Below are 25,646 nucleotides of genomic sequence, written 5' to 3' on the forward strand. Positions count from 1 at the left end.
CATCACCGTCACCCGTCACAGACCTGAGTCAGTCCAGGCTGTGGCTGACAGCATGTGACCCTTCTGCCTGCAACCAGCCAAGTGAGTAATGGTGCAGTGAGCAAGGTGCTGACATCACCTGGAGCAGGGCCTTCTGATGTGCTTCCTCAGTGTCCCTCCGAGGGCACCTGAACCTGTCCTATCTGTATGTCTTCTGGGTCTGAAGGCCCCTGGCTAACTGCCTCTGGGAGGGGCAGGGGATCATCTATCCAGAAATGTCCAGATTCCTTCACTTCCTAGCAGACCTTGTCAATCAAGGTCTTGACCTTCAACCTTTCTCCCAGGAACTCCTTCAGGATGAATCAACAAATGGCTTATGCCTCAGTGGAGAGCACAGCTCATGGGTACCTGACGAGATGCCCTGACTGTTTTGGCTGACTCAACCTTGGGGACAAGAACAGGGCAGGGAGTACCATCTGTGAGATCTAAAACCTTGGCCTCTAAGAGAGGGGAGAAAAGTAGTCTATTAGTCCAATGTCGTCCCTGGTTGGGATCCACACGCCCTGCCTGCCTGCCTGGTGGTGGAATGCCACCTGGAGCCACCTCCACACCCCACTGCCCACCTGTGTGCTCTCTAGAAAGGTGAAGAGGAAGCACAAATGTTTACTGTTGGCAAAGGAGTGCCAAGTGCCCTCTGGAATGCCAAACCACTGGGAACACAGTCCACAAGGTTGAAAACCATCGAGAGGCTGCTTCTGCCAATACCCTAAAGGGGAATGGCCCGAGAACCCAGCACTTGTGGGCCCATTCCAAGCCCACCTGCACAAGAGGAAGCTTTCCTGCGCTAACCAGCCCAGGTGCTGCCGTTAAGGCACCCCCAAGAGCAATAGACTGCCACAGTACCGCATCCCATATGACAGCAAAATTGCTTATGGTACACATCCTTTCCATCAGTACACACATTCAGGGCTCCCCACCATCCATCCATTCCCACTGTATCCATAATTAGGAATACAAATTTTCTTACCCAAGCAGAGAAACCCATATAATTTCACGCCTGACTTTATGCTTTATGTCATGTTCTGAAATATGAACAGACTGTCCTGAATCTGTTGCTTGGAAAAAAAAAAAATCAACATTTTTGGGCTGGTATTGTGGCATAGCAAGCTAAGCTGATGCCTACGACACAGCAGCCCATCTGGGCACTAGCACTGCAGTCCTGGCTGCTCCACTTCCGACCCAGTTCCCTGCTAAGACACCTGGGTAAGCACCAAAAGATGGCTCAAGTACTTGGGCCCCTGTACCTATGTGGAGACCTGAATGGAGATCCTGTCTCCTGATTTTGACTTGGTTTAGGCCCAGGCTAAGGCTGTTGCTGGCATTTGGGGAGTGAATCAGTGCATGGAGATCTCTGTCTCTCCTGTTGGCCTCTCTGATTCTACCTTTCAAATAAATAAAATATATCTTCCAAAAAATAAAACAAAAATTTAGATGCACTACACAGCCCTCAAACTGTCTGTTTAAAATCAAAACCAAAAACAGCAATGAAACTTTTGAGAACAACCTGCCACTGGTAAGCCCTCCTGTTCCTCTCCCATTTAATTATGTAAGAAGGAATTCTTTGTCCTTGCTTCCTAATTTTACCATCATCCTATTCAGATTTCTGTGGAATTTAAGTTCACCTGTCCTCCTCACAGAGTTTCTTAAAAATATCTGTAACTCCCTCTGAATACCATGGAGTTGTTTGAATAGCAGACTCTAACTAAGACAATACATTTTTCCATGCAAAATAAAGCATTTTATTACAGAATAATCTAGACTTGACTGCAGGCTTGGCTATTTCACATTGTTGACACACTTCTTTTTTAATCCAGCCACTTTCATCAATATTTAATGATAATCAGAAATTCTTCATGGAAAATAACCTGGCTGATTAGTACCAAGCTGTGGCTCTTGGTCAAATTTCTTCCAGATTTAGGCAACATAAAGATACACACTAGCAAGTCCACAAACAGATAGTGACATCATCAAATGAGATGGCAAAGAAACAAAACTCATGTGCTGATCAAGAGAATTTGCATGAGCGGTAAGGGCTGGAAAAGGACAGTGAAGCTTAAAGGAAAAATTCAGAACACACTCTGGGCTCTTTGCTGGCTCTCATCAAACAAAAATGCCCTGATAAACATTTATCATTGGGAAGATTCTATCACTATTAGCCAAAAACTCACACCAAGAGCAGAAGACATTCTCCAGGCACACCCCTCTTGCCCTAAGATGGAGCCAGCACAGCTGGGGGCTCCCTCTTCTCCAGGGAGGTGTTTCTAAGTCAGAAATACTCAGAATTGAGACCCAAAACAGAAGAGGAAGAAAAGCACAATCCTCTCTTCTTAACATCAACATCTGTCTGAAGCAGCAAACCACATCTGCACAACTTAGTGGGCTACATTTTCCATCCATTTCAAAAACGAACACAAAAGACCACTGAGCTTTCCTTGAGGGGATGCATGTGGCATATACAACATTCCAAATACTCAAGACATGGACCAGAGAACCCAGAGAAACCACACAACCCTCCCAGGTTTCCACCTCCATCTACCCCACTCTCTGCACGTGACTCGGACTAACACCAAGCAACACTAGCACACAAAGGCTCAGGGTGCGCCCCTCGTCTGCTCGCCGGATGCCACCACAGTCGGATCCTGCACTGACAGCACATGTCTGGTGGCACCGTGAACACACAGCGGTCTTTTCGCTCTTACCTAGGATTTCCCCCAAGGTTCTGTCTGGCGGGAAGGAGACGAGCTGAGGTGGCTCTGTCAGGATTCTACTTCAGCAGCCTTGGGCTTCTCTCTCCTCGATTTCCAGCGGCGTCTCTCCGCACCTCTACTGACACGGGAGCACCGGCAAGTTTGAACACAACTGAGCAAGGAATTCAGTGAGCTTGCTACTTATACTGATGATTCACTTCAATGACAACTAGAAGGAATTGCTTGTTGGTGGAGAGAGGGAGTTGGGTCAAGCTCCACCCCTACCATAAGGCTTAAGTAACTCCACCCCCGCTCAGAAATCAGCTTAAATCATCACACAGTGCCATAACGTTGTTACCTCATATGCTCTTGCAGCACCTCTTCTGCAAAAGACAACTCTCCAGGGGTGGGAAGAAACATCCAGGGCTTACCACAGCAGATGGGCACCGACCACAGCTCACATGATTTGCAGAATGACTGTTAAATCTGGTTGGGCTGTTTTGGCTCATTAAAGCTGTATCCAGAGCTGGCAACGAGCCACAGCAAGTTAAGCCACCATGTGTGACGTTAACATCTCATATGAACTGAGGTTTGAGAATTACAGCTCCACTTCCAACCCAACTCCTTGTTAATGTCCCTTTGGGGATGCAGTGGATGGTAGCTCAAGTGCCGGGTCCTTTGCACCCATGTAAGAGTCCTAGATAGAACTTCTGGTTCTGGCCTGACCCTGGTCCTACCCCAGTCACTGCAGCCATTTGAGAATGAAACAGAGGCTGGAAATTGTCAGATATATATATATATATCACTACAAAAGCAAATTGGCTCCATTTGCAGGGGCAGACAGGCAGCACAGGTCAGCCTTCCATCCTTCACAACTGGATCAGTTTCTATCCAGTGTCCACACACGTCTAGGGGTTGGTGGGGGTGACGGTTAGAACAAGGACAATACAATAAAAACTCCAACACCAAACAGACTAGCAGGGGAGGATTTGCTGTCCTGGGAGAGGCAGCCTCACCCTATAAACCCACATTGGCTAATATGCAGCCCCAGGTTTCAGGCGCCCAGCCATGCGACCTTGGGGTGCAGATGAAGGGCACAGGAACAGGCCATGGAGCTAAGCTCCAGACTGCATTGTGACTGGAAGGGTGCACTGTGATTGGAAAGGTGCCTGAACTTCTTTTGCTGCTCTTCCCAGGCAAGTCAGAGTGCCTGTTCTCCAGCTTGTGCCTGGCATTACACTACTCCCTTCTCCCCTGGCTGTAAGAAGTCACACTTGTTATGTAACCTACACAGCCCTGCACCCTCACCTCAGCAGGTATGTGTGGTTGAAGCAGGAAGTTTTCCCAGTTGCAGCAAAAAGCTTTCTGCCTTCATTCAAATTTGGTGGCATGCTCATTTGTGGGGCATCCCCAGTGTACCTGTTGAGAAACTCCAAACAGCAAACTTTGGAGTCCACACTGGCATCGGACGCTGGAATGTCCAGAGGCTGCACAGGGACAAAGATGGCCAGAGAAGCCCTAGGCCTTGGAGGAATGCAGAAGGCTCCGAGGAGTAGGTGGGAACTGGGTTAGAATCAGAGCACCTGCAACATCGCTGAGAGGCTCCCATCACCAAACCACAAGAGAGACCGCCAGAGTGGTTATTTTCCTTCAGCAGGTAAATACCCACAAGGGCGCCACAGCTTAAATTTAGAAGAAAGAATTCCATTTCCTTTGGCTCTATCCAAAACTGCAAGATTAAGCTGCAACATCTCAGTTTGCATGTTGGATGGAAGACTAAAAAACATGTATTGAGCAACAGGGGTCAGCACTGCAGCACAGCTATTAAAATCACAGATCTAAGACACCAGCATCCCATCTGAGCGCTGTTTTAAGTCCTGGCTGCTCCATTTAAACTCCAGCTACCTGCTACTGCGAATGTGCCTGGGAAAGCAGCAGAAAATGGCCCAAGTACTTGAGTCCCTGTCACCCATGTGGGAGACCCAGCTGAAGTTCCAGGCTTCTGACCTCGGCCAGCCTTGGTTGCTGTGACTATTCAGGGAGTGAAGCAGCAGATGGAAGAACATCAGTCTCTCTCTGTCCCTCCCTCTCTCTGTTAACTCTGTCTTTTACTAACAGATAAATCTTAAAGAATAATAAACACAATATACTACAAGAGTAAGGTCATTAGCAACAAGCCTGCCCCCATCAGGTGTCAGCTAACTGGGATGGGCTGAGGTGTATTCTTCCAAAATCCCGATGTGCAAATCCACCCACTTCCTGCCAGCTCCTCAGATGGTGACAGGTTCTTTAAAGAGGTGACTAAGTTTCAAGGAGACCATTAGGATGTGTCCTCATTGCACATTAACTGAGCCCTTGCAGAAGGGAGACTTGAATACAGATGTGCACACCTGGAAGTGGGGAGAAAGGCTTCCACTGGATCTACCCCAGTGACTCCTTCATCTGATCTCCAGACCCCCAGAACCGTGAGAAGCCAAACATGCAGCACTGAAGTATCCCAGCCTGCAGCACCCGATTATGGTGTGCCCTGCAGACAGAGTCACTGATTAAATGACTATCTTATTCAAGAGGCAGACAAATGAGAGTCCTGATTAATAGCTAGTCTACCATAATCACAGTCAGTGGGACCCTGTCTCTAAAAACACTCACACAAAACTTCATTCTGCAAGAAAAAACAAAAAGGCTATAACCAGACCTTTCCAACATGTTAGGCAAACTTATATAACAAGTAGTTTAATCCACTCACATCGCTTCCTGACATCTAAATCATCCCACCTAAATGGAAGAGCTGAGCTCTTGCCAAATCCACACAGAGATCAGACTGCATCTTATCAAGAACAAGCTCAGCACTGACCTGTGAGACGTCACCAGGTAGAGGGAATGTCATGAGTCTTGGTACCCTTCACCTGCCATAGAGGTGGACATGAGGCCCCCTCAAAGTGACAACTGACTTACAGAAGACACCAATGTCCACTCCACCCAACACCTGGTGTCAATCTAGGGTTATTACCCTGTCCCCACCACCCCCGACCGAGAGAGCCCTTTACCATTCTCATCTCCCGCACATCCCCAGATTAAGAACTGCAGCCATTGAGCGCAGTATCAGCAGACAGGGATGCAGACAGCGGACAATCTGTGCAGCATGCCCAAGGACAGACAACTAAGTCTTACCAAGGCATCACTAACACCTGGAACCACGTAATCCTTGGCCGACCTTCAGTGGTCCACGGTGGGCACTGCAGGGTGCTTGTCGGCATCCCTGGCCTCTGTCCACTAGTGAACAGCTCTCTTCAGCTGTGACAGACCAAAGTGTCTCCACATACAGCTAAGTGTGAAAGGCACAACTGTGCGGAGTTGAGAACCACAGATTTTGTGAGACAGGAAGCACTGTAGGAGAAAGAAGAGCTGGAGGTCTTAGAGGAGGAAGCCTGCCTTTGGGAGCTGACAGGACAAGAAAGGACAAATACTGCTGCTGAATTCCCCAAGAACAACAGACAAAAGTTAAAAAACAAACAAGCAAAAATAAAAAACCTGAACAAGGCAGCATTGTTGGGAAGGAGACCAAGAGTTCACAATATGAAGTATAGGTGCAAGACACTGTGCCCTCTGCCCTCCTGAGTCCAAGCCAAGGAAACAGATCTCACGTGGGCCTCATGTGAGCTAGATCGGGGAAAAGCCAGGTTGGGCTGACTGTTCTGACTGGTGCAAGAAAAAATTAGAGTGGGTGAGGGTTGGTTGGGCTTTGCCGCAGCATTAGCTGGCAGAGGCTGGCACTGGGGGCTAAATGTGTCAAGTTAAATGCCAGAACCACCTGGAGAGTGCATAATCCAGGAGTGGGAGTGGCCTAGTAGAGAAATAGTGGGCACCTCCCTCTTGGGCTACTCCCACTGGAGAGCATGAAAACCAGGATTGGGGCAGGGGTGGCTAGACAGAAAGGCACCCGCCAGTTTGTGTGGGGGCTGGATAGTAGGATTGGTTGGGTTGATCTAGGCTTCAATGCCCTCCAACATACACGAGAGGTAAATGGGATGTGGGACAGACTGAACAAGTCTGTGGTACATACCGGCATGCATAGGAACCAGGGTAGAGGGCAGGCCTCATGGGGGTTATGGGGAGTCGCCCCAACTAGGCTGCAGCTCCCATTGGTTTGTGTGAGGGCCAAGTATGAAGTGGGCAGGATCGGGCCGGACTACAACACCCATTGGTTCACGTGGAAGACAGGGCTGGAAACAGAACTGACCCAGCATTTGCAATGACCAACATGTGCATAAGCTGACTGGGGCGACGGACGGTGCCAGACCCTGTATTGGCAAGCACCCACAAGAATCAGGTCTGGGATCACATCAGACGAGTTTCTTTAGAGATTCCTCCAACTAAACTGCTGATCTCAGAACCCCAACCATGAAGAGACTATGTCAGCCAGTGGATTCTGAATAGATTTCATCATGCTTGGAACAGCGAGATTGGCAGCAATTCAGAACTGTTGAACTATCAAAACTGCTTGAGCAGGACTCTCGGAGTGTGCCCCACATCAGGGACCTGGGATGGGTGGGAGGCTAGGTGGGGCTTCTCCCTTTTTTTCTCCCCTAACCACAGATACAAGAGGAAAACAAATGATGATATTAGTGTGGAAACAATGGTCTTACCAACTTTCCTGTAGCCCTTGGCCCTTTATACCCTAATCAACTATGTAAGATTATTAAAAAAAAATAAATAAATATAAAAAACATGGTTAAAAAAAAAGAAAGCAAGTTGTGAAAACCAACTCCATGCAAAAGATCACACCAACAGCAGGAAACCAGAATTTCACAGTAATATTCCAAAGAAGGCTCAGCTTTGGATTTTCTTTGTATTTTCAATCTTAAGAGGATTTGTGAATTAGCAGGATCTTGAGTTTTTTTTCTCTTCAAAAGCCACCATGGATTTATCCATACTCTGCAGCTCTCAACACCCAGAGGCAGGTGTGACACAGTGCATTAAGCATCATGGTGACGGGCACCTTTATTCCACATGAGCATGCCTAGGAGAGAGTTCCACCTTTGTAGCTCATTCAACTCCCTGAGACACACACCCTGGAAGGCAACAGTTGATGGTACAGGTACTTGGCATCCTGCCACCCACATGCAAGACCAGACTGTGTTCCTGGCTCCTGGCTTTGGTGTGGTTCAGCCCCAGTTGCTATGGACATTAGACAATGAACAAGCAGATGGAAGATATCTGTTACGCTACCTTTCAAAAAAAAAATCACATTTTAAATCAGAGTGTCTAAGTTTAAATGTGGGTTCCTCATTTGAATATAGCTCCCTGGGGTAGCAAGTACCTGGGTCCCTGCCACCCACATGGGTGACCAGAATTGGATCTCCTATTCCTGCCACCAGCCTGGCTCAGACTTGGCTGCTGGCAGCATCAGGGGAGTGTACCAATAAATGGAGGTTCTCTCTCCATCTGCATGTCTTCTTCTTTAAGTTTTACAATATGCACCATGATTAAACATTCAATGTGAAAAACTGGTTAAAAACATGTGAAACAATATAATTGCAGTATTAGTTCAAATTCATAAACTACTGTCATACACATAAATATAGCCAAAGGACTGGAAGGAAATAAAAAAATGGTAACTGACTCAATATCTGGCTGTTTGGATTTACAGGTTGATCAATGCTTTATATTTTGTCTTGTCCAAATGTTTCAACCTGTTACCACCAGAAAAAACACCTAAAATTTGTTACCGATGTGTTATCACATATTTAAAAAGAAAGAGTAACCCAATGAGAAGAATCCAACAGCTGGGAGTTGGGGACATCAAGTTTCTCTGTTTCACTCAAAACTAGCTACAGCCAAAGAGAAACTAGGACACTGGAAGGGGGAGGAATACATTGAACAAACCAGGGATGACATGATACAGGCAATGATCCTTACATAACGCAGGCAAGGCCTGCAGGCCATGACACAGAGTCTTGGTTTTCTCACAAGGTCTTAAGCCAAAATCCTCCAATTTGGGATTACTGTCTCTTCCAACGCCTTCCTGATTAGGATAGCATATAGCTGCCATGCTCTGGAGGCGAACCCATCAAGTCGCCAGGGACTTCACCAGAGCATCCACAAAGAAAACTGTTCTATCCAGAGGAACAGATCTCAGGAGACAGAATGTCTTGTACCTCTCCCTGCTCGCAGCGCTAGATCAGACTGCAGTGAGCACAGGTGCAATGCGGCTGGAGCTGGTTTCTGTGGCTGCAGGAGGATAACAAAGAAGGCAGGGACTAGATGGAGAACACCTGTTCCAGGGCTGGCCTTGAGGCTCAGCAAGTGAAGCCGCTGCCTGCAATGCAAGCATCCTATATGATCATCAGCTACCTGCTAACTTTCCTGGGAAAAGTACTTGATGGCTCAAGTACTTGGGCCTCTGTACCCACATGAGAGATCTGGAAGAAGCTCTAGGCTCCCATCTTTGTCAGCTCTTGGCTGTTGTGGACATTTGGGAAATGAGCCAGCAGATGGAGGATCTGTCTTAAACTCTGCCTTTCAAATAAATAAATAGTTCTTTTTTTTTTTTTTTTTAATCTAAGTGCCTAAGCAGGAGTTGAGATGGTTAGGACAGCTGAGAATCTGAGTTGGAATTGATAAAGATTTGTAATGTGCCAAATACTTCTAATTATGAAATGGTTTTGTTTCTCAGGTTTTTTGTTTTTGTTTTTGTTTGTTTGTTTTTTGGGGTTTTGCTCAGTTTTTTTTTTAGGGTAGTTAGGATCCCGCACACATTTTCATTTGGAAGAAACTACTTGCCCTCATTCATGCTCCCTGGGGCCTCCTTGAACCCTGCACTCTTCATGGAAATCATTCTCATTAACCACCACTGCTTGCTCAACTCCAGCTGGAACACTGGGAGACACTTTAGAGCTACCACAATCATAGATTCTGCCTTGGCACCGTTCCCAGCTAGCCCTTGTGAGTGTCCTGGTGGCCACGAGCCAGGCGTCAGTGCAAGCTGACATGTCTTCGCTTCTGCTCTTTTCTTGACCAAAGTTCAAAATTAATCCCCACCTCCCCATCCCGAATGCCAGCAGGTTCTAGACGGGCCTCTTGCTGGGCACTGCAGTGGCCTCCTACCTGGCATCCCGGCTCCTCTTACCTGCAAGTAAGGAATCTTACCAAACCATTTTCCTCTTAAAACTCTCTAAGCCAGCTCCCCACAACCTTGGGCTTAAACTGCTCACTCCTCAGTGGGGTACATACAGCCCCAGCTCTTGCCTGCCCCTTTACTCATTACCACCGCTCTTTGCTCCCCACACATGCACTGGCCTTGCTCTCAAATTCACTTCCGGTGTCCACCCCACATCACCCCCTGCCTTATCTTCATTTCAAGATGTTCAGGCTCCCCCAACCCTGCATCCACAGTGGGTCTTCCTGCTGATGGGAACATGAACGGGACCCTGTTTTAGGCAAAGCAACTTGGAAATAAGCACCCAAAGTACTTAGTAAGTATTTAATAGTCTCATTTCCAGGGAAGTAGAATATGTAGGTACTCCAAAAAGCTCAAGGAAAAATGAAATTAAAAGATTACTTTCCTATGAAAAATTTAAATGCATGCATAGTTTTTAAAAAATGCACTTTCCATGAATTTTTAAAAATCCTGCTCACATGTTTTGCATATTAGAATTTTTTTAACTTATGTGAGAAAGAAGAATATCTACAATGATTTAAAAAAAAAAGGAGCCACAACGCAAGGAAGCAAAAAGCTAGCACTGGAGCCGGCATTCTAAGCATTAAACTGACAACGGGAACAGGGCCAGGAGGCCAAGGGACAGCTGTGGCCAGAGTTACACAAAAGTCAGTTACTGCAGGGTTGGGTTTTCACCTTGCATCTCACTCTTGGGAAGTCGGGGGCTGGGGGAAAGAGTGATTGGGATCACGTACAAGTTTCAAAAGCAAATGTGCAGTTGGACAAAAAACAGTCTCAAGACAAACTGTGTAATCACACACTCAGCCAGGGTTTAAAGCTTCCACCTGTCATCAGGACAGCGCTCCAGAGCCAACGTGCTCAGGATCTAGAGCCGACGGAGAAGCACCTGAGCTCAGTTCAGAAGGTGCACGAAGCTGCAGAGAGCCCAGGGCAGACACCCTGCAGTGCAGGAAGAACACCATCAGCACCACTGCCGACCACTCCTTCCCCAGGCTCAGCAGAAGCCGCCTCATCTGGGTGACAGCTTCCACTGCACCTCTCAAAGATCGTCAAACTGACGCTTCCAGGACCAAAGTGGGCAGAGGCTCATGCCTAACTAAAAAACTGTCTTGGGCTACCCAGAAGGGCTGCTCTCTGCTTACCTCACCACAGGGGGTTTTCCAAGATTTCAAAGGCCCCAACCTGTCCCAAGAAACTTGAAAATGACACCTGGAATGAAGTCGTGTTCATTTATGCTCCACTAATTCAGAATTATTTTTATGATCTGGAAAGAGCCTGGCCCCAGGTTTCCATTTTTAGATGCTAGGACAACAGGTTGAGGAGGAGGCTCAACCTACTCAAGGCAACACATTTCAGAAGCTCTGACTCATACATCAACAACTAACCCAACCGTGCTAATAATTTAGCCGTTGGTTAACTCCGATGCTTCTGTTTGGGCTGCTCCCTGAAGGTCTTTGCAAGAACTAGAACTGGGCAGAAACATCTAGTAAACACGGTGTCTCTAAGTATTATCCCCTCGGGGAATTCTAATCAACAAAATAGTAGCACTAGCCTGCTATCCCGGCAGGAGCTCTTCTGTTCCCATGGTTCTCTGTATATTGTGTGCCATATAGGAGAGCAGCACAGTATCTCCTTCCAGATCCCCCAGTCTGGCCACCATCAGATACCAAGCACTGTGGAAACACCGTGCTTTAGCTACCAAGTCATGCCACTAAGGCAGCCTATGGCTCAGGGGCTCTACATTACACCATGCTACAGTTCATTTTCACAGACCTAGTAACCCAAGATTCCTAACATACCTTCCTATATTCCTATTGCAGCCCCCACCCCCATCTCACCTGCACACAACTCTCCTGTCTAGCCAGCATACTTCAAAAAGTGTGGGAAAGTTGATTATAGCTCCCAACTATTTTTGAGATTTCTGAACTCATTATACAGTTTTCTCAACAAGCATTTCCCATATATTCCTTGAACACTGCTCATGTGTACAGATATCAAATTTTTTGCACCACACATTTTCTTTTTTTTTTTTTTAAGATTTATTCATTTTTGTTACAGCCAGATATACACAGAGGAGGAGAGACAGAGAGGAAGATCTTCCGTCCGATGATTCACTCCCCAAGTGAGCCACAACGGGCCGATGCGGGCCGGTGCGCGCCTATCCGAAGCCGGGAACCAGGAACCTCTTCCGGGTCTCCCACGCGGGCGCAGTGTCCCAATCCATTGGGCCGTCCTCAACTGCTTTCCCAGGCCACAAGCAGGGAGCTGGACGGAAAGTGGAGCTGCCAGGATTAGAACCGGTGCCCATATGGGATTCCGGTGCTTTCAAGGCGAGGACTTTAGCCGCTAGGCCACGCCGGGCCCACATTTTCTGTTTTTACACATTCTGACGAGCCCTCACATAAACTAGCTGCCATAACCCATTCTCCAGGGGAGAAAATGGTCCCAGAGAGTGAGGCAGCTGCAAGGACCCATGATGATAAAATGCCCCATCCCAGGTGTTCTAGAAAGAACTCTTTACAAAAAAACTCTTTACAATGGGTGATTTGGCTAATTGTTGTTCTTGCCTTCTACATAATCCTCTTCTGTTGGTTTTCACCCAAGAAAGCTGAATGGAATAACCCATTTTTCAAAGTCAAAGACAGAAGGCTATGTGTTACTTGTCATGGCTAAGAAACAAGGTGAGTGTGTGAGTCGGAGTTTTCAGGTATTCTCGTGTGATCCCTGGAAACACTTTCTGGTGAAAATATTTCTAACCACTTCCATGCTTAGCGGGAAACACAGAGCAGGCTTAGAGCAGGGAGTGGACAACAGAACTAAAGTACATGTTCCCAAAGCTCAGAGCAAGAAAGCAGGGCAACCTGGAAGGAGGCTCCTTCCTGTGTGTGCGGGGCGCTGGCAGAACCCCACTCTGGGCTCGGACGCAGTGGGAGGAACACAGAGCCACTCAGAGATGCCCATGGGAAAGCGGTGGGTTCCTGTCTGTGTGTTGGCACTGGGTGGCAGGTTCCTGTCGGCTGTGTTGGTGCTGGGTTCCCATCTGCATGTTGGTACTGGGTGCTTGGTTCCTGTCTGTGTGTTGGTACTGGGAGCTGGGTTCCTGTGTGCATGCTGCTGCTGGGTTCCCATCTGTGTGTTGGCCCTGCACTATCTGCACTGGGTCAAGGAACAGATCACCTCACCCTCTACTCCCCTACATGCCAAACATCCACAAGTCTCTCTCCCACATCTGCCTGCAGCTCTGCTCCCTGCCTCTGCTGGGCTATACCTGCCCCTTGCCTTACCTCTCATATGTGTTCTTCCTGCTACTGTATATGGTTTCTCCCGCCACCTCAAACTACGATGCCACAGCTCTATGCTTATGGGACCTTAATGTCAGATCTGTGGGGGTGCACAGTCCTTTGGGGGTTTATGCCTGAGAACAGGAGGTGGTGACTTAGTGCAAACACAGCTCCACAAATGTGCCAAGCTGACTAAGTCAGACAACAGCTCTTAGAGTCCTCGTCACGTAACAGTGCTAAATGGAACCAAGCCACACTTGAGCTGCAAGCTGCAAGGAATCCTGAACTCAATGCACAAGGGACTTGTATCACTCCTCTGAGAGTAAGCAGCCTCATTTCAGTAAGAGGAATGAGAGGCAGGAAGGGCAGCTGAGCTTGGTCAGATCCAAGGGGAGGGGGAAGGAAGTGAGAAGCGAACTAGACTAGAACTGCACTGTACCTGAACACCAGCAAAGGAATACGGAACATTTCTGCATAATTTCCTTTCCTAATCACTGGAAGTTTCCACCATTTCTCTCTCAGTATTCAACTAATGACTAATGGAGCACCTTGAAATTTCAAGTCCCACTTCCTACAGGTTTTCTATTCTTACGCTATGCCAATTAACTTAATCATCTCAGTTCCCTCTCCCAGACGACACCCCCCACACCCCTATCAGCAGCTTCTCATACCCTTGCTCTCTCTCCCATTCCACTTCTGCCTTGCCCACAGCTTGCACAGATGGACACACAAGCGCGCGCACGCGCACACACACACACACACACAGAGTCCTGTATTAAAACTACTCCCATGCTACTCATGGTGACACAACAAACTTTCAGATGTTTTCATCAAAACATTTCTCCTAAAGATAGCTTCCATCATTCTGAGAAAGGACAAATATTTCTGTCAACTTACAAGATCCACAGTTCTCCAATCCTTGTGTTCCTCGGCTTTTGGACTGGAACCAACACAGGGATACCAGTTCTGGGCCTCGCCACTCACACTCTACCTGACTCATTTACCAGCCGGGGAACCATAAAACCACATTGCTTTAAAAGAAAAAGTCATTGAAAGAACCTAAGGTGGGGTAGGCAGCAGGTGCAGCAGTTAAGCTGTTGCTAAGGATGCCAACATCCTTGAGAGAGGGCCTGTCTGCAGTACTGCCCTGTGCACCCACATCCAGCAGCTCAAGCACCCGCAGCCCTGCCTTCTAGACTGAGCTCCGGCTCCTAGCCTTAGCCTGGCCCACCCGTGTTGCAGGCATGAGACAAGTGAACCAGCAGATGGAAGAAAGAACTTTGTCTGTCTTTCAAATAAGATGAAAATCTGTGACCAAATGGCCATTAACACTTTAGAAGAAATAATGCTCTCAACAGGCAAAAAAAATGAGAACACCTGTAATAGATTCTATACTATTCACCATCTTCAAGGGATCACCGACCCTTTGTGTTCACTCACAATTATACGTTGAGTTTTTGTCTCCATCCAGGTGTCTAAAAGACACTTGCTCACAGACCTCTGAGGACAGGAAGAGATTTGTTTGCACCTGATATTCTGCTTGATTACTGGTATGCTGTTGAGTTCTTCTTTCTCAGAACTCTCTTTGATTTTTTAAATCTAATTTTCCTCTCTCTCTCACTCTGCTGGATGTCAGAATTGGAGGGCTTCATTTAGTTTCACGAATCATTTGCTCTCTCCCCTAGTGTTTTAAGATACAGCAACTGGACCCAGTGTGGTAGTCCAGTGGCTAAAGTCCTTGCCTTGCACACACTGGGATCCCATATGGGCGCCAGATCTAATCCTGGTATCCCCACTTCCCAACCAGCTCCCTGCTTGTGGCTTGGCAAAGCAGTCAAGGACAGCCCAAAGTCTTGGGACCCCGCACCTGCATGGGAGACCTAGAAGAGGCTCTGGCTCCTAGCTTCGGATTGGCTCAGCTCTGGCTGTTGTGGTCGCTTGGGGAGTGAACCATCGGACTGAATATCTTCCTCTATGTCTTTCTTCCTCTCTGTATATCTGAATTTACAATAAAAATAAATCTTAAAAAAGAAAAAAAGGATCTAATGCAATGGAAATCACAGAAATTCTGGGCCCAGCACAATGGCCTAGTGGCTAAATCCTCACCTTGCATGTATTAGGATCCCATATGGGAATTGATTCATGTCCCAGCTGTTTCATTCCCCATCTAGTTCCCTACTTGCAGCCTGGAAAAGCAGTCAACGATGGCCCAAGGTCTTGGGACCCTGCACCCATGTGAGAGACCCAGAAGAAGCTCCTGGCTCCTGGCTTCAGATCAGCTTGGCTCTAGCTGTGTGGCCACTTTGGGGAGTGAGCCAGCAGATAAATGATCTTTTTGTTTCTCCTTCTTTTATAAATCCAATAAAAATAAATCAAAAAAATTTAAAGAAATTCTAGCTCCAACTTGGACAGCTAAAGTCCAGAAATGCCAAGTGATTCCTGAAACATTGTGACTGCTCACCAATCAAGTACCTACAGTGTGATGGAGCAATTTTCATCTGCCTGGAATCTGCTCCATCATCCCAATAGGAGCCATTCCACAGAAATCCTGCATAGGGACGATTCCAAGGCTTTTATTAGACCAGGAGTACCCTAGAGTCAAGAAATGTATGTCAGTCTTTTTCATATTCCACATAACCATCTTTCACAGGGGAAGCAAAAGCAAAATTAATGTTGATTGTGAATACATGAGTCACCACTAACTGTTTTGTAAACTCATAGATGCCAAAAAAGTGAAGTACTACTGGATACCACGACAAACCTGGGAATAAAGTCAGCATGGCCTCTGAACTCAACAAAGGTTGCGTCTTTATTGTAAGTCATTCTGTGAAACTAATTATTTTCTGTGGTTGGAAGCAATGGCTTTTTTGCAGCAGCCAGTTGGAACTGGACTGCCTTTGCCCAGGCTGGTTACAACGAACTAGAATACATCTTAAAATATTGAAACTGTTTCTCTAGCTAATTATACCTTATGAATTCTAGTATGCAGTTGTATTTTTCAAATGTTACAAATTCATTGGTTCTGAGTCACTGCCCTTCTGAGACAACCTGGCAGGATGTCATTTATCTGAGAGATCAATAGTCAGAAGAAGGATTTCATTTGATTACATTAAAACTGAAAAAGAATTTTTAAAAATCTACTTGCCAGCCAGTTATTTTAACATTTACTAATTTGGGTGCAGTTACCATCATTTAGAAAAGAAGAATCCGCCATGTCTCAGTACAAAAGGCCTGCCTTGGGAGTAGGGTGCTTGGCACAGCAGTTACAGATGCTGCATCCTGGGCCAGCGCAGCAGCCTAGCGGCTAAAGTCCTCGCCTTGCATGAGCCGGGATCCCATATAGGCATAGGTTCTAATCATGGTGGCGTCACTTCCAATCCAGCTCCCTGCTTGTGGCATGGGGAAGCAGTACAGGATGGCCCAAAGCTTTGGGACCCTGCACCTGCATAGGAGACCTGGAAAAAACTCCTGGCTTCATTTCGGCTTGCTCTAGCCACTGCAGCCACTTGGGGAGTGAACCAGTGGACAAAAGATCTTCCTCTCCATCTCTCCTGCTCTCTGTATATCTGACTTTTTTTTAACATTTATTTTATTTGTATTACAAAGTCAGATATACAGAGAGGAGGAGAGACGGAGAGGAAGCGGAGCTGCCGGTATTAGAACCGGCACCCATATGGGATCCTGGTGTGTTCAAGGCGAGGACCTTAGCCACTAGGCTATGCCGCTGGGCCCTGTATCTGACTTTCCAATAAAAAATAAATAAATAAATATTTAAAAACATCACATGTATACTGCACCTCACCCTGAAGGAGCTGCTTCAAGCCCTGGTTCCTCCGCTTCTGATCCAGCTTCCTGCTATTGTACACTCTGGGAGGCAGTCAGCGATGGACCTGCGTCCCCTGTGTTAGGCGTAAGTCTGGCCACATCCTGACCATGGCAGGCATTGGAGGAATAAAACAGTAGACGGAATATCTCTCTTTCATAAAACAGAAATTAATTTGGTACAGCTGGTAAAGCAGCAGAGGCCAGCACCGGTCATTGTGGCCATTTAGAGACTGAACCAGCAGAGGGAAAATCATTTTCTCCTTTCTAACTCCACCTGCCACATAATAAATAAATCTTTTTAAAAATGTGCTTAAAACTGTCTTTCTAGACAACCCTCCTATCTTGCACATTTACCAATTAACTATATTATCGCCCTAAAATCTCTGCTACAGAACATTATACCATTTCAGCTGCCACGTCCGTCTGTAAATAATCTAAGAAGTAATTTGCAATTAAGCTTTTACTTGTGCATCAAGGCCTAATATCACAGCAAGCACATGTCCCTGCATGTTCATGCACATGGGCCCCACAGCTGAAGTGAAGCAATGCAACAGATCATGCCTATGTGGTAGCAGATTTTCTAGCAAGCATTTTATGGTAGGTAAATGTTCAATATAACTGAACCCACGAGGGATGCACTAGCCAGCGTGAAGAGAGTCATGAAATAAACAGAGAAGGAGCACCTGCCAAACAAGATGCATCTGGGGTCTGTTGCAGTAGCCCAATGGCTAAAGTCCTCACCTTCCATGCGCTGGCATCCCATTTGGGCGCTGGTTTGTACCCTGGATGGTCGGTCTGCTTCCCTTCCAGCTCCCTGCCTGTGGCCTGGGAAAACAGTAGAGAATGGCCCAAAGCCTTGGGATCCTGTACCCACGTACGAGACTCAGAAGAAACTCCTGGCTCCTGCCTTTGGATCAGCTCAGCTCCAGTTTGCCACTGTGGCCACTTGGGGAATGAATCAGTGGATGGAAGATCTTTCTCTCTGAATCTCCTTTTCACTGTAAATCTTTTTGTACAAAAATAAATAAATCTTTGTTTAAAAAAAATGCATCTGAATGCATGAAGCAGGAATGGGAGGCAGTGCTACCCGGCAATGACCGCAGCATCACAGGGGCAGGTGGGTGGAGTCAGGACAGCATCTGGAGGGTGCGGCATCCCTGTACATGCACTGCACGCACGCCAGCACCCCTCCAGCACCATGGTGCACATGAACAAACCCAGTTATGCAGCACACCTCACTCAGTACATCCAGGGGAGGGCTGACATCCTGAACCCCTTTGATTATTTGTTTGAAATTCAGAGTGGCAGAAAGAAGGACAGAACACACTTACTACTGGTTCACCCATCAAATGACTGTGATGGCCAGGGCTGGGCTAGGCTAAAGTCAAGGCTTCTATCCATGGCCCTGACATGGGTATCAGGAATCCCCAATATCCTGCTGTTTTTCCAGGTGAATGATCAGGGAGGCAGATCTAGAGCAGACTGAGGGGTGCAGGGGATCAAGCCCCACCTGTGACCCCAGCATCCCATAAGAGGGTCAGTTCAAGATCTCTGCCTACCTTTCTGCCTTTCAAACAAATCTATCGTTTAAAAAGGGAAAGGGGAGAAGCAAGCAGACTGAACCAGCACCTGACGGATGCCAATGTCCCAAAGCCATGTTTCCAACAAGCTCCCAGGCGCTGCTGCTTATTGTGGACCCTTGGAGGATAGCCTGGTCAAGGGCGGTCAGAGGGAAGAAGAGTGTAGCAGAGTGTACCTGCTTGCAAGGGGCCAGAAAGCAAGGCAGACCCTGGGTACAGAGTCCCTCTCATCACTTCCCTGACCTCAGGTCCTTTGTTCACAAAATGAGGAGGTAAGCCCTCCCATCAGGTTCTTTTCTAGCTTTAAATTTTCAGGGTATGAAGGAATGTGCTTGGCTCGAAGCCTGCGCCTCTTAAACAGGGGATTAAAGTGAAAAGACAGAGCTGGAGAGAAGAAAAGGTTACAGAGGAGCTACATGGTGACCAGACAAAAGGAGAAGAACTTACTTATCCCTACTGGACACAAACACAGGACAGCAGAGGCCACAGCCGTGCTGGAACAAGAGCTAAGCCCAGGAATGACCAACCCAGTGTCCAGCAACAGGGGACTGACCAAGTGAACTTCCACGCAGTGCAAGGGCGCTAGGACAAGACAACCAAGGCGTGCCCTCTAGATTGCTATTGAGTGGGCTCCACGGTAGGGAGCTAGGTTAAAAAATAACAATAATAAAAGCAGGGTTCAGAACATTGTGTGTCCTCTGCTAACTTTATGAGAGGGAAAACAAGAATTATCTACAAACATGACATATTTCCAAATAAGATAATGGAAGTTACCTAGTTACCAACCGGGGCGGGGGGGGGGAGAAGGGGGAAGACAAGGCGCTGGGAAGCCTTAATACAACTAACACTACAGATATGACAATGGTCAGTGCCTTAATTTAAAAAAAAAAAAAAAGAAGTTTAGGGGAAAAAAAGAAGAAACACAAGCAATGTATCAAGTTGGTGAGGAACGCTTACACAAAAATATTTCACCTGGCTCACGAACATTGCTTACTGTCATCCCTGATGGTACGGATGGTCAGAGAGGGACCACAGAGGCACCCTAACAAGCATTCAGAAGCAAGAAAGACAGTGACTGTCAGCAGTGACTGACAGCTGTGCCATGGGGCTTTCCCATCACACTACTCCACCTCCCTTTCTATATAAACAGCAGCTTTCTGAGTGGTCTTCTTTATCTAATGTTGTCATACACGCGTGTGCACCAGAACATGCCAGAGCCCAGGCTTGCCTGAAGGCCCCCTCAGCCACACAGGATGTGGGGGAAGTGACTGGGCTGCACCTGCCTCTTACAGCGAAGGAGGACACTCCGAGCCTGGGCACATCTACCTGAGCTTGTTCTGTGCCGCCAGCAAAGTTGCAGGGTGGCTGCTGTACAGAGGACAATGACTCAAAGTGCAGAGCTTTTCAGAACGAGTAAGTCCAGAGAACACTTACAAGCCTCACATGAGTTTGCTATTTTACACCAAAACATCACTAGTGAGTTATCCAAGCTAAGACTCATGGGGAAATCAAGCAGCTTTAAGGACTTAGAAGGTACAATTCCATGTTCTGGCTGCAGGAATGACAGCGTGCGTCCCCAGCGTGCGCAGAGTGGGAGGGGGTGAGTGTGGGGGTCACACGTCTCTCCTCCCCATTAGCACGTTGCTGTAGCATTCCCAGCTAATGGCAAGTCAGCACCTATAAACATACTTTCTGTGGGTGGAACTTTCTAGCTTGTTTCAGAGAGCCACATAGATCACAACCACACGATTCGGTATGATGCCATCCCGGATTACTCGGATCATTCCTCAGAGAGCAAAGGGCCATGATGGGCAGGCAAGGGACACCCTGGCAGCAGTCTCTCTCTGAGCGTACGCAGCACTGCTGTGTCCGAATTGCATGGCAGCAACCCGGCTTGTTGGTGCTCAACCAGGCGCTGCAGAGACAACACCCAGGGAACCCCTGTCTCCCTGTCACAAACAGCTATGTTAGCAGCATGCCAGTTACAGTTCACAGATCAAGGTGGATTTCTTATTAACAAAGGCAGTTCTTTATTTGGCTTACCTCAATCTTTCCCTACTGCCCCTCCACATTCCCGCCACCCCATGGCAAGTTGCAACTGGGGTTTTGTTTGCATTTAAACTCAAAGACAGAAAGGTTATTTAAGTTTATGTAACAAATGCAAGCCTTGCAGAACCAAAGTATGCTTCTCCTAGTGACTTAAGCCCTAGAGAAATGCAAATGCCTGATGCGACAGCAGGTGGGGTCTTCAACAAGACCCCCAGCCAGAGAAGCGGATATAAGCCACCTGGCTACGGGGGCAGCGAGCGGGGCAGGAACGGCGCCGCTGTGGACATGTTTCCATTCTCAAACTGGCTCTGTCATGTCATTGCAATCAGGTCAATGAGACTCTTGCCTTGGGCCTGAAGCTTACCAGTGACTCCCACCTGGCCGTGAGCCCACGTGGGCCCAGCTCAATCTGCCTAAGGAGCCAGGAAGAAACCAAAAAAAGTAAACCATGCAGATGTCAAAGAGCAAAGCTGGTGATGCTGAAAAGCCTCAGGAAGGAGCGCCTGGTTAACTCAACAGGCAGAAGTTGTCATGAGAATTGAAACAGGGAGACATCATGTCGGAAGAGAGTGAACAAGTGAACCGTCTGGGCTGCTTTACTGAACTCCAGAGAGATGCTGTGAACTTCGAGACACTCTTCTGCTTCTAATACACAACTCTTCCTGGTTCCAGCCACCCACAGCACAGCCCAACGGGCAGCACGCATGCTCCCTCCCCTGCCCCCATCACAGAGATGGGAACCTGCAGGTGGCCAGTGCCAGCCATGTTGCCAAGTCCCCACTAGTTGTGTCATTGTTCCTCTTAGCTGTGCTCAGCAAGGCCCTGTCCATTTTCAGTGGCCTAAAAATATGCTTGAGGGCCTTAAAGCCACGCCAGCTCATACACACACTCCACAAGGCTCTGGATTCAGCCAGGCTCCATTAGGCACTTCTGTACAAACTCCCACAGCTAGCATCCTTCTGGCATCTCCGGCTCAGCATGATCTTTAAGGTGAAGTTTCTGAGTCTGTGTGGCAGAGTCTGTGCTGTGAGCGGTAGGAAAACTGGGTAAGGGGCAACACAAAATGGCCCCCTTGGGGGAGAAGCACAACTTGCTGGGAACTCAGGTCTTTGAGCAATCCCTGGGATCTGTACATTAAGTCTGGTGTGGCTTCACTAAAGAGCAGTGTGAGATTTCAATGCAAGGAGACACGTGATGAGACTTAAGTTATCTTTCATTAGCACACAGACACCAGTCTTCACGCTACAGAAGGCCAACAAAGCGACATCACATGTCGTCGCCACCACGGCTACAAGGGACTGCTTCAAGCAACAATGACTATAATGCACGTGGTGAGTAGTTCCCAGCACACAAGGGACCGGGATTAGACCCCAGTCCTAACTCTGGACAGACCCCGGCTACAAGGGGACTGGGCGGAACGGACAACCCTTGACACACCCTCTCCATTTTCACCACGGACACTGCCCTTCGACCCTTCTGCCAGCCATAATTCAAACAGGCCTCATTCCCTAAGAAAACCCCAGCCAGGCAAGGAGGAAAAAGGCAGCTGGGCCAGGTGTGGCGACACCTGCTTTAGGCAGATGCCCACCCCGCTGGGCTTCCCTGGGGCTCAGCACAGCGAGGGGTCCTGGGGAGCCAGTGGCTCAGGAGGTGAGTTCACTCTCTAGGGAAACCAGAAAGCTGGCAGGCTGGTACCATTTGAATTTTAAAAACTAGTTCCGGTACTGTGGCACAACAGGTTAAACCATCACTTGTGACACTGGCGTTCCATGGGGGCACCAGTTTATGTGCTGGCTGCTCCGCTTCCAATCCAGTTCCCTACTAACAACCTAGCAAGGCAGCAGAGAATAGCTCAAGTGTTTGGGACCCAGCACCCACAAGGGAGACTTGGATAAAACCCCCGGCTTTGATCTCTCTGTCACTGTACAGCTCTGTTTCTTATCCTTTTCAAATAAATGCATAAGCCTAAAAAAAAAAGCACCTGTGGGTGTGTGGGGGGTGGGGATAAGGAAATTTGTTGTTGGTTATAAAATCCGTCCCTTCGTTCACTTGCTGTGGCTGCAAGTGGGTTCGACAGCCTGTGTGACACACACAGGACCCAAGCTTGGCCCAGAGTTCTGGAGGGGGGAGGCTCAGGCCAATGCTTTGTGCTGCGAGAGTGGGGGGCTGCAGGAACCTGGCAAGGGGATGGTGGGTCAGGGAGGTGGCTACCATCACAGGACAGTGCACAGAGCCAAACTGGCCTTTAACCCAACACCCTGTTAATTCATCAATTCATTCATTCCTCGGGGCAGAGCCCTCAGCACCTACCCACCTCCTAGGACTCACAGCGGAGATGCGGCAGGACATGAACCACAGCAGGGGTCTTTCTCTGTCCCCTGGGTAGGCACGCTACAGCCCAGACCTTCTCAAGCATTACCTGCAGATCCCCCCTACACATATCCCATACACACCTAGGGCAGGAAACTTCCCCACAAGCTGTAAGGCCCCCAAATGGCTGCATTTTGTCCAGGGGGAGCCAGTGGGCAAGGGCCTGGGCAGAAAGGTGGCTGGACCAGACGGCTGTAGAGGCAGCTGAGAGAGAGAGACCCAGGCACGGTCACCACCTCCACTGGGGGACACGGATCAGAGGGCAAGGGGCCTGGGAGCAGATTGGTGGGGTGCGGGAGGAGAGCCCAGCAGCCCCCATGAGTCCTGAGTCACCAGCATCTCTGGCCCAGATTCCACCAGAGGCAGCGAGGCGCCCGTTCCCAAGGGCGGGGAGGGAGCCGGGGAACCAACAAAGTGAAATGCTAACCAGGGCCTCTGGCCACTGCCACTCAGGATCATTAACCAGGAGCTTGGGCCCCTGGGCGAGAGGCAAGAGGGCACTGGCCGTTGGCACACAAACAGCCTGGGTTGTTCCAGGACAAGGACACACTGGTGGCGGGCACACACATAGCCATCTCCCACTGTATCCCACGGCTGTGTGGGTTCCCTAGGTCTGTTTTCTGTTTTCCGGGAGGAATTACAAACATACAGGCTGTGTGGGCTTTTCCCAGCCAGTTCCCCGTTTCTCTACAAGAGGTGACCAAGCTTCCGGCTCTACAAGGTCAAGAAGTCCCCAGCATGCCAGGCAAATCCTGGGTGCGATTCACACACTCCCCACCACCAGAGATCTCTGACAAACATTCACTCAGATGATGTCTACCACCCATGGGCTGGGGCCTCCAACCCCCCGATGCCTGAAGCCCAGATCCCAGCTCCTGGTTCAGGCTCAGCCTTTGTGGCAAGCAGCCGACCAGCATTGGCTAGCCTACAGATCCACCCCAACTCGGCAAGCACGGGTCTCCAACCCAGGGTTGCATAATTCAGCTTTCCTCCAATGATCGGTCTGCCAGACAGCACAGCAGAGAAGAGAAGCCACACCACCCCTGCTGGCGTGCGTGACATCCAACAGGAACATACTTAATCCAGGGGGATTCATTTCTGTATGTTTTTAAAGGGTGCTTAACCTGATACCCTCTCACGGAGTAAAGAAAATGCTAAATGCCAGTTTTTCTCTTTAATGGAATAACCATTTCTCTGTTCGAGGGACCCCCAGCCCGCAGGAACAGGAAATGATGATCTGCCAGCACTCACTTCTTTTCCTATTTTTAGAAGCTCCAGGTAAAAGCATAAGGATGAGACCCCATGCAGCTGCAAGTGAAAGAAAGTCAGGAGTCACTGGACTCGCTCCCAAGTACTTTCCGTGTGGTGGAGGGAGCTGTGCAAAGCTCAAGGTGGGGTGGGGGGAACCCAAGGGGACCCATGGTGCACCTGCCAGTGGCAACCTGGGGGTCTGCACTGGCTGTGCTGTGTGCTGAACACACCACCCAGGTCACAAAGAAACACTGCTTCAGACATAAAAACAACAACAACAACAACAATAGGAAACCCCTCACTGTACCCTAGGTGCTGCAGCAGTTTCCAAACTCCCCAGGGCAGCCACTTCCCCCCAGGTCTATTTCTGACATTTCAGGAACATAGGAGCAACAAATGCAGTCAATTTTTCATAGCAGGGTATGGCAGAAAGGTCTAGCCTGAAAAGAACAAGGCTTCCCAAAAGGATGACAGAGTTAAACGCTGCAGGAAGGAGCCTTTGTCACTGCATCTCTAGGTTTTGAAGCGCGCGCGCGTGCACACAGACACACACACACACATAATGTTCAATGGACATTTAAGAAAGAAATAAGTTCAAATAACCACAGATCCTGGCACATGCAGGTCAAACACAACGGATCCACAGTCCGAGAACATGCGCTTGACGGGAGTAAGCCCAGATTGCTATGCAGAAAGCGGAGTCCCTGGTGGTACTTACCACAGCACGGCTTAGCAGAGAGAGGCAGGCTGGTCTGTTTCCCCTAACAACAGCAGCAGTAGCAGGGAGAATCCTGGCCTCCTCTGAGCCTGACAGGTAATCGCAGGCCTGGGGTGGAGGGGGCGGGCTCAGAGGGAGTGGCTTCAAGCAGAGGGCTTGCTGCAGCTACCGCCCAGGTAGGGAGGGCCCTGCCCACAGCCACCCACCCTTGGCACCCTTGCGCTACACCCAATCCTGTCTAGGCTGGAAGCTGCGGCTGGCACCCGCCTCTCTCCACCAGGAGCAGATTTAAATGTGGGGAAGAGAGAAGCGGTTCACAGAAGCCGTTGAGCCTACGACTATGGGAGGAACCTCCTGGAGCCAATTCAAGTCACGCTCCTTGTCTCTGCTGCAGCAGAAAGTCGGCAGGTAACAGCTGGGCCACAGTCAGAGGTGTACACACCTGGCCTCGCTGGAGTGACCCAGGAACCCTGCAGGCGCACAGAAGGGCCCCTGGCAGGGGAACTGCACTCTCTCTGATAATAGAGGTGGAGCTTTCAAGGTAACACGGAAATCCCTCATGAAGCGGCTGCATTGGTGACCGACCTCAGACATGGAGTGAGCCCACACCTAAGGTGGCTTTTCTTCCACATCTACCAATCCCTCCTGCTGACACCGGGCAGGCTT

The 25,646-nt window shown here is 48.6% G+C and overlaps 1 protein-coding gene across 6 annotated transcripts in view; it reads right to left on the bottom strand.

Annotated features, from left to right (window-relative positions):
• NEDD4L (NEDD4 like E3 ubiquitin protein ligase) overlaps window positions 1-25,646 on the bottom strand; it is a 290,593-nt gene that overhangs the window by 143,298 nt on the left and 121,649 nt on the right. The window contains exon 1 of one of the 6 annotated variants that reach the window (XM_058676801.1): window positions 7,798-7,815. The exons of 3 other annotated variants lie outside the window; for them this stretch is intronic. The gene's annotated coding sequence lies outside the window, so the exon portion shown is untranslated. Of the gene's footprint in view, window positions 1-2,738; window positions 2,871-7,797; window positions 7,816-25,646 lie in introns of those variants that run through there. 2 more of the 6 variants (XM_058676804.1, XM_058676805.1) reach the window with 2 other exon arrangements.

The sequence above is a fragment of the Ochotona princeps genome, chromosome 18 (assembly GCF_030435755.1).
Source record: "Ochotona princeps isolate mOchPri1 chromosome 18, mOchPri1.hap1, whole genome shotgun sequence".
Taxonomy (NCBI): Eukaryota; Metazoa; Chordata; class Mammalia; order Lagomorpha; family Ochotonidae; genus Ochotona; species Ochotona princeps.